A 10009-nucleotide genomic window follows, 5' to 3' on the forward strand; every position below is an offset into this window, starting at 1 on the left:
TAAATAAAGCTTCTATGAACAATGATGTCTATGTCTTTGAGTGGATATAGGTTTTCATTTCACTTGGGTAATGCCTAAAAATGGAATGACTGGGTCTCTGCTTGCCTGTACATTAGGCATTTAACATTATCCCACAGGTCCCTGGTCTTTGTTAACTTTTTAAAAGGTCTTTTTTCTCTCTTTTCTTTAGTTTGGATAATTCTGATATATTCAAGTTTACCTATCCTTTCCTTTTCCACTTCCATTCTGCTATTCAAGCCATTAGTAAATTTGTTATTTCAGATATTTTAGTTTTTTAGTTCCAAAATTTCAGCTTGGTTCTTATTTATATATTCTATATCACTAGAGGGTTTCTTATTTTATCATTCATCACCATTGTATTTTCTCTACTTCATTGAGCAATTTTAACATTTTGAGTCATCTCAGGGTCAACCTCTGTTAATTGTCTTTTCTCTTGAGTCTAGGTCATATTTTTCTGGTTCTTCATATGTCATTTAATTTTGGACTGTATCCTGAATGTTGCAAAGGACATGTAGTAGCGACTCTGAATTTCTGTGTTCTTTTTATAAAGTATAAAGTGTGCTGATGCTTTTCTTTTAACAGGCAACAATTTGGCTAAGATTAAATTTCAAACTTGATCTCACCTGTACCTATATTCTCAGTTTGGACTTTGCAGTCTGCCCCATGTGTCAATGGTTCAGTGATCACCCACAGACTTTTCTAGATTTTATGCACAGAAATAGGGATTCCCATTCCATGCTCTCTCCTTTCTTAGATTTTTGCCACCCTCCAGTAACCCTGGTTTCCCTGGGCACCTTCTCTTCTCCTGAGCCAGACTAATGGTGACATTTCATAGGAGTTTTAGTTGACCTATGATACACCACAACAGCAATTGCCTTAGGGCAAGGCAGAAAAGATGGGAACTTCCCCCATGTAATTTGCTTCCTGTGAGTTTCAACTCTCTTCCAGAGTTTACGTGCTTCAGTTCACTCTGTAGACTCCTTGGGTAATTGATTTTATGTATTTTTTCCCAGCATATATAGCCGTTATCTGTGGGAGGTTGAATTTGTTACCTCAAATGGAACTATTGTTTGTGTATTTTTTATTTCATTGATTTCTGTCTTGTTTTTGATATTTCCTTCCTTCCATTTATTTTGGGTTCAATTTACTATTTTTTTTCTAACTTCTTGAGGCTAGAGCTTAAATCATTGATTTAAGGCCTTTCTTCTCTAAAATAAAGACCTAAAGCTATAGAATTTCCTTTGAGCACTCTTACTGATCCTATCTTTGTTGAAATTTTTGATAGTTTGTCCATCATGGACTTTTTGCATTAATTTTGATTTTAAAAAACATTGCTTCAAAATATTAGTCTAGATTACTTAGCTTTTCAGCACCCCTTACATTTAGCACCCAGGGCAAATGTCTCATTATCTTACCTCACCCCACCCTAGTTTTATCAGAAGAACCCATGTTGAATCACTTATCTAAGTGACCCACAGCCTGGGAACAGCCCAGTTGCAAGGCCTGGCTCTGGAGATACAGCTGGGCAGTTGTGGACTGTTATCTAGGGACATGTGAGTTCAGTCACGTGTCAGGGAAACCTTCTGAGAGATGGGAACTATGCATTATGGGGAGTCAATAGAGTGGCCAGGGATATCATAGACATTGTCAAGAAAGCCGTTCATACAAGGCAGTGAGCCAACCTAGCAGGACTTGGCCAGGGACATCCCAGACAGAGGGAGAAGCATAACCAAAAGCCTAGAGGCTGGAAAGAGGAGGAAGCATTCAGGGAATTGAGAATGGTTCAGGAAGTTTGAAAACAGAGTGCAAAGCAAATGGATGACAATGGAGGAAGTTATCCGGAGCCAGACCTCAGAAAGCTATCAATCCCATGTTAGGACACTTGGCCTTTATTTTGAAAGAGTCAGGTTTGGTGTAAGGATGTAATATGATCAGCTTTTACTGTCATCCATTCTAGAACAACCACCTGGAGTACAGCGTGGTGAGTGGATTGGAAGGGAAACAGTATAGCCACTGCAAAACTTTTCTGAAAAACCAGATGAAGGAAGACGGTGGCCTGAGCGAAGGGTGGAGTGATAGAATGAGAGCCATGTCAGGGGTGCTGTGGACAGGGACTGTCAATGGATTAGATGCTGGTGGAGAGAGGTGGGAGAAGCAAGGTGGGTCTCAGGTTTCCAGCACTGGGGGTGGAGATGGTTTGGGGATGAAAACAATGTATAAGGTCATCAGTCTCAGAACATGTGATGCCCCTTGATTCAGCAAAATGATGCAAGGGCAAGAACCCAGCAGGTGTCCCTTAGCTTCTAAGCTAGTGGTCCCTGCAGAGCTGCCTCCATTAAGCATGCCTTAACTGAAAGAAGGGTTTTTCCTAACCTTTGTAGTAGGAGACACAAAGTGCCAAAAAATTACAGACACGGAATTATGAAATGCATCTAAAAATCAAGGACTTTCAAGTCTTGGGAAATCAGCAAGCTCTTAGTGATAGCAGTTGGGGTGGTGGAGAGCCCAGTATATGATGAACTTGTAGAGGCTACAACTAGCCTCTGAGTATTTGAAAACCAGTGTCAAAAAGTCTTCCTGTATATGAAGCAGTAGAGAGGCTTCCAGGAAGAAGATTTTTTGTTGTCTACACTGAGAACCAGAAACTCTCTCAGAAAGAGTGTCTGGGAGTGTCCCCTGCCATAGCTTGCACAGAGCTGTGATCAAATCACAGAACATCTGGTAGAGGTTTGCTTTGTCTGTCCATCTTGCAGCACTGGGAGATCCAGGACAGTCAGTATAACGGAGGGAGGCCTTTATCTTATCCAAAGAGGAGAATAAAAGGAGGGCTGAGTGTAGACAAGCTGTTGATGAAGTTGTTAGGAAAGAATAGGGTTATAGGTTGAATTGTCCCTTCAAAAAGATATGTGGAAATGACAGTCTAAATTAACCCAAGGCTTGCATCCCAGAATGCATGATTTCCATGAACTTCCTCGAAATAAATAAAATACCTTTGCCAAAAATAATAATAATAAGAAGAAGATATGTGGAGGTCCTAACTCCTAGTACCTCAGAATGTGACCTTATTTGGAAATAAGGTCTTTACAAAGGTCATCAAATCAAAATGAGCTCATTAAGTGGTCCCTAGTTCAATATAACTTGTGTCCTTAAAGAAAAGGGAAAGACACACATAGAGAATAGACCATATGAAGACACAGGGAGAGGCCACATGAAGAGCAGGGCAGAGGTTGGAGAGATGCAGTCACAAACCAAGGAATGTCTGGGGCTCCCAGAAGCTGGATGAGGTCAGGAAGGAACCTGTCCTACAGGTTACAGAGGGAGCATGGTCCTGACAACTGATTTCAGACTCTTGCCTCCAGAACAGAGACAACAAATTTCTGTTGTTCTAAGCCACCAAGTTTGTGGCAGTTTGTTACAGCAGCCCTAGGAAAAGAATACAAATAGCGTGGCTCTTTCAGGAATTTGCTTTTAACTCCTTAGTGCAAGGAATGTTGCCAAATCAATACTAATGTGGAGGTCATAGCACTCCAAGGACGTGGCTTTGTAATCAGGTGATTATTAAAGTGTCTGGCTTGGCTGAGCAAATATTAAGTGAAGCAAGGAACCACTTTTTCGTCAGCAAACGACACACCATATCTGGAAGGGTGCGGCTTGCCTCCTGGCCTCGGCCTTTGCCTTTGGGAGCTCTGAAGCACGAGCTCTGGTTTCTAGCTCTGACTCCTACTCAGGGGAAGTGAAGATGTGATGGACTATTGGGTCCTCACCAAGTCTACCTTGACCCAGGTCCTGCTCGCTTTGAACCCTTCTTTCCAGGGAGGAAGCCAATATTTTACCCAGTTCCATTCTTATCTCAGCCAGCCTCTTTGTGCTGGAGTTCCAACCTCAGTTTTTTGTTGTTGTTGTTCCAGAAATAAGATTTGCCTTGCTTTTCTTCTTCACTGACTCCCTCCTAGGGACAAGGTTCTATTCCTGATTTGAAGACCCTGGGATTGGGGTCCTGCTCCTAAAATGTCACTCCCTTGATCTCATCCTCTGTTGTGAATTCATACCACCCTTCCCTCCCATTTGCCCATGAAGTGGGAAGATTTGCAGACCTGTCTTCCCTGGTATCAGGACTGGTCCACTGGAACTTCCCTCCACCGTGGGCTTCTAGGGACTCCCTTGTGATCTTGTGTTTCTAGCTTTTCTTGGTGTCTGGGTCCTGATCACTCCCACTCCAGCCCTGATCATTATTACTGCAGGGATGGCATGTGCTGGGGCCACTCACTTGCCCCTGACAGGCCCCATATACTCAGTATCAGATTTCAGAGAGTTCTGCTGATTCTGTAGTGTTTGCTTATACCTACAAAGCTCTCTTTGTCTCTCCTCAATCAGCCAAATCTTGAAGTGATTACCCACCTTATAGTTTCACTGAAGATCCCAGTATCAACCCTTACAACTCAGGTTGTTAGAACTCAGCAAAACAACCAGTTGGAAACATACCGCCCCATCCACAGTAGGCAACTCTCGAGCAAAATCCCTGATTATTTGTGTTGCTGTTCTTCAGGATTGATTCAGCACTCATGGGCCAGGTCTGTGGTGACATAGCAACTCAACCATGCTTTTGTTTTCACTGGGCGAAAACACTTGAGGGCCAAGCAAATGCTGCTTTGCTCCAAAAACATCAACCACTAAATCCCCTAGGCTCCTTTGGATGCCTTGTGTAAGGGCCCACCCGGGATGTAGGATAGAGCCTGGGGAAGAAGACAGGTTTTACTCCTGGCTCTACCACTTACTAGCTATGTAACTTTGGACAAGTTACTTAATTCCTCTGAGCCCCAGTTTTATCTTCTGTAAAATGGGGATCCTAACAATGCTTACCTATGTGAAGGAGATCTGATGTAATTATTCATTATGACAATGAATATAAAGAACTTTGAACCAAATGAGGTACGTTTTCTTGGTCACCATGACCTTCTTTCAGGATTTCTTAACCCTGGCCACCCCCACATCTATTCTTTGGCTGTTTGTCCCTACTTGGATGAGCAGCAGGGCTGTGAATTCTGTTTCAATCTTGGTGAGTGGCATTCATACCCTTCTGTTTTCCTTCCAGGATGATTGCTGCATGTCCTTTCTGCCTTCCTGATTCTTATCCTGTGCGCTCAGCTCCTGAATAATAGGCCCCTGGCAGCATGCTAGGCCCTCATGGAGTTCATCCAGACTCCCAGCCTTATGCTTTCCCTGGGTGAGCCATTCTGCCCAATTTTGACCTATGTCACTTTGAAATCCGCTCCATAATGACATTCCATGTTGTAAATTTAGGGGAATGTACACAAGAGCAGGAAGGAAAGCTGTAGATGGCTGAACTGGCTTCCTACTGGGTGAGGCACTGCACCTCGGTGAACAGTAGGGTCCTTCTCTTGTAAAGTAGAGATGATCAGACATATCCCACTTCCTTCACTAGGTATATAATGGACTAGTAAATGTTCGACGCTGTTGAAGTGTTCAGAACCCTACAAGCATAGTATGGTTTTGTCCTCTGCAAATTCAACATGTGGCCAGAAGTCTTGAAGCATGTGTGTGTGTGTCTGTGTGTGTGTGTCTGTGTTGTATGAGCAGAAGAAGGGTACTGGTAATAGCATATGCTATAGCGTGCTTCACATGTAGCAGGTCAGCCAGATGCACCAGGTGGAGAGGTAAGGAAAAGCACACAATGTTCTGTGTTGGTGTAAAACTGTGAGTCTGTTGTTTGTAGCAGACTTGTGGTAGATCTTTAAATCACATGTAAAGGGAGTTTATCGGAATGTGTGCTGTCAAGAGCAAGAGTTTCTGACAGACTCAGAAAGGCTAACTAAGAAGTACAGAGAGTGGTCCTTGGGTGAAAATACATTTGGGACACTCAGATATACTACAGGCTAAGCACTATAAGGGATATGTTAAATTCAAGTAAAGATACAGAAAATTTGGCGAAACAACTCAAATGAGTAAGAATTTCCAGGACTTTTGCGTGGACTTTTGCACGAAATATTAAATCATTAAACTTGTTTGTCTGACATTTTTGAAGGTAGGTTACCAAAACCCAGGATTTCTGAGAAGAGAAATGACAGCTGCCAGGATGCCTTGTTTCTAGCCCAGAAGCAAGGCTTCCCATGCTGCTGTGACAAATGCCTGTATTCACTGCCCCAGGGATATAGTGTGGTGAAGGCAAAGCTATCTTATGTCTTGGACGTGGAGAGCTCAATTCTTGGCCAAGGTGACCCCCCCAGGGCAAGCAGATTCTTGAGATAATGGGGTAGAAAAAAATATGGGTCAGAGAAATTCAGTGCAAATTGAAATTAATAAAATGTTTCCTACTCCCAAGCCTCATTATTGTGTTCCAAATTACTGTGCACTTTCTGGAAAACCTTCTGTTTTCTTGCCCAGACAGCATCCTCAAATTTGACTTCTTACTATATGCACCAGCCTTCTTTATTTCCAACTGTCATGTTCTCGCTCAAAGAACAGAGTCTTGCCACCACTGAGAACATTGCAGTGGATGAGCCAAGATTCCAAAAGAGAGGATTCCAAAGAGACACGTGTTGCAGGTTTGGAGCTATGGCTGCTATCCTGTTGTGTGTGTGTATGGTTTCCCCAGCAAGGTGCTTCCAGGACAACAGCTGTCCCCAGTGCCTATCTCTGCTGTGTGGCTTTTAAATAGTTGTGTTGTTCCATAGTTACACCCAGACTGATGCCTTTAAGGGTTACATAACCATGTGTTTCCTTTCTTTAAATCCATCAAAGTAAAAGAGCAATGGAACACGAGGGACTTTGGTAAGGGATGAGGTGCCGAAAGGATGTTGTTGAATAGTTACTCTATCCTTAATCAGTGACGAAAATGAAATGATTGCTAGAGCGTTAAGGAAAAAGAAAGAGATGAGACAGGGTCTCATTTCCTTTTCTTTGATTAAAATGGAAGGAAAAATACATTCTTTCAGGCCCTGACAGATAATCCCATCTTCACAAGGTTTTAGGACCTACTCAGCCCCAAATTATTGTAGTTGCTGTCATTGGAAACAGCCTCTGAGCTCTGATCCCTCTCTACTAGAAGGCCACTGTGACACCATTTCCATTCCAATGAAATAAAAAGAAACTCAGGACTGTAAAATGAGCTTTATTGTATTTGCTATTGTTTCGCAGACTAGATGGATTCCATATATAAACAGGAAAAGGAGGAGATACCTATGCAAACAAGAAATGCCTTCACGAATAGAGGTGCAGGTTTGTAGAACACGAAAGTACATATTTCTTTTTTTTTAATTTTATTTATTTATTCATGAGAGACAGAGAAAGAGAGAGAGGCAGAGGGAGAAGCAGGCTCCCAAGGAGCAGGGAGCCCGATGCGGGACTCGATCCCAGGACCCTGAGATCATGACCTGAGCCGAAGGCAGACGCTTAACCATCTGAGCCACCCAGGCGCCCGAAAGTACATATTTCAAGCTGATTGGTCATAGTCTGATTGGGCTTGGTGGTGACATAGTATACGTATTTGTTAGTGTGAGATTTCTAACATCCACCAATAGTAACTCAATATTGAGAAATGCAAGTCATGATTCTGCTTAGGCAAATCCAAGCATAAAACCTGTTCAAAAGTCAGAAGGAAGTAGGGACACTCATCTTGTGGCACAGTATAGCAATCAGAATAGTGCTGTATGTAGCAAGAGACTGAGGCGTAATCAAGACTTTGCTATGCACATACTGCCAGGATTTATAAGTAGTGGGTCTGTTAGCTTGTAAAATCTGCATGTTATTTGGAATTTTGATCTCCATAACATTCTTGTGAATTTGATTAAATGGTATTTTGGAGTGGGTCCTTTTGGAATGGAGATGTCTGTTTACCAAAGCATACTTTTTGTAACTTACAATTCCATGACACCCTACAGAAATAATTCTTCCAAAATAGATCCAAGTTGGCTGTTATCCTGCCTTCCTGTCCTGCTTGCTATTTAATACTCTGTCAGTACACAAACACAGCTTCCTCTGGTGATCTGGAAGTTTGTTTTTGTAAAAAGCCCCTGATATAGTCATACTTCCTGTAATGATTTGATTTAATACAACATCCTTAATCTTAAGATTTGATTGCAGATGAAAGAATATAGTTAAATTACAGTGAATGAAAAAAAATCATTCCTTTGAATTCCCCTCCAATCACCTTCTTGGAAGCTTTTTACTTTTTCCATAATATTAAGGACATTTGCAATAATAACAATAACAGTAATGATAAGCTTAGAGTCAACGACTTCTGATTTATTATATTATTATTATTGTTATTGTTGTTATTATTTTAGGGAATAGGTACTCTATAATCAATTGTGGTAGCTTCCTTTTAGTCTAATTTTGAGTGGGTTCTACCTTTATTTGAATGTTTTTGAGGGGTGAAATTGGGTATCTTCAAGGGGTAGGAATGCCTGGATACTAGATATGGTTTGGCCTTGAATGAAGATAAGCCCCCGGTGAAGTGAAGTACACCATCATGAAGCGGGAGCTGCTAAGCAAAAGCTTGGTGATGGACTCTTCGGTTGACTTCTCCATCTTTGGCTTTCATTGGGAATCCACCCTAACCATCGGCCTGATTCTCTAGTGGGGATTGGGAACCAGGATTCCTGTATGCCATGTGGCAGAGGACTTTGAACCCATCATTCTAGGCCTTTCCTTGATAGACAGCTTCGAAGAACATGCCGTTTTGCACTGCACAGAATGTATCAGGGGCCCTCTGGGTTTTGCTGAAATTTACTTTTACTAATGGGGCAAACCAGGGAAATATCCTTCTGGAATACTCCCTTTCTTTACTGCCAGTTGTATGAGACCTGCTGCTTCCAAATGAAGGGACATTTGTTTGTTGCTCTTCTAGAGATGGGCATAGCTTGGGATTAAGTGAGTACTCTCTGCAGGGCTGTCAGATTTAGCAAATAAAAATACAAGACATTAAATTTGAAGTAGTTTTCTAATTGGCTGTGCAATTTTGTAAATTTTTTGGGGAAAAATGAATACAGAACATTTATGACATCTTAATAAAGTCCATACAGGATGAAGGACAAAAATCATTAAATATGAGACATATCCTGTAGACACAGCATGCCTGGCATTCTTCACTCTGGTATTATCATTACTATTCAGAGTTATATGGATTTACCTACACATATGACGTGTTTGGCTTTTGAACTCCTATGTCAATTATGTCCTTTGACTTCCACAATCAATTATTGTAATTTAATTAGGAATTAACTATCAACTGCAATTACCAGCTGTCCCTTGGTTTTCTATTTCTTATACACCAGCAACATACCAACTGAAAAATAAAAATCTCTGTCCCCAAATTTTGGCCACCTAAATATCCCCAAATTACTAATCTGTGTTAACTCTTTTTTTTTTTTTTTTTTTTTTTTTTTTTTTTTTTTAAGATTTTATTTATTTATTTGAGAGAGAGAGAGCACGAGAGGGGGGAGGGCCGGAGGGAGAAGCAGACTCCCCGCCGAGCAGGGAGCCCAATGCGGGACTCGATCCTGGGACTCCAGGATCATGACCTGAGCCGAAGGCAGTCGCTTAACCAACTGAGCCACCCAGGCGCCCCTGTGTTAACTCTTTTTAACCCACAGGATAATTTGACTTAATAAAGTATATAACAAAGATGAAGAAGAGCCAGTGAAGCACGTGTTAAATAGAAAGGAAATTGAGCTCAGCAGAACTGACAGAAGATGAAGATGAGATGAACTGGCTGAAGCCTTATTTCTGCCTCCTGTTTCTTTTTCATTAAGTATTTAGCAGAAAACTTCGGGGAAAAAGTTGGACTTAGGCCATCAGTGTTTCTTAAAGGCTAAGAAAATTGCTGTCCACAGACCCAAGGAGGGGTGAGCAGCCCATTCTGATGAAAGATAAACTGAAGTTCATAGAGGGTTAAATGTAGGTAGTTAATCAATTGGGAGTGAAATTTTAAAATTTAGACATTCAAGTGTGTCCTCCCAGAGGAAGAAAA

This window comes from Neomonachus schauinslandi, chromosome 1, assembly GCF_002201575.2.
Source record: "Neomonachus schauinslandi chromosome 1, ASM220157v2, whole genome shotgun sequence".
NCBI classification, from domain to species: domain Eukaryota; kingdom Metazoa; phylum Chordata; class Mammalia; order Carnivora; family Phocidae; genus Neomonachus; species Neomonachus schauinslandi.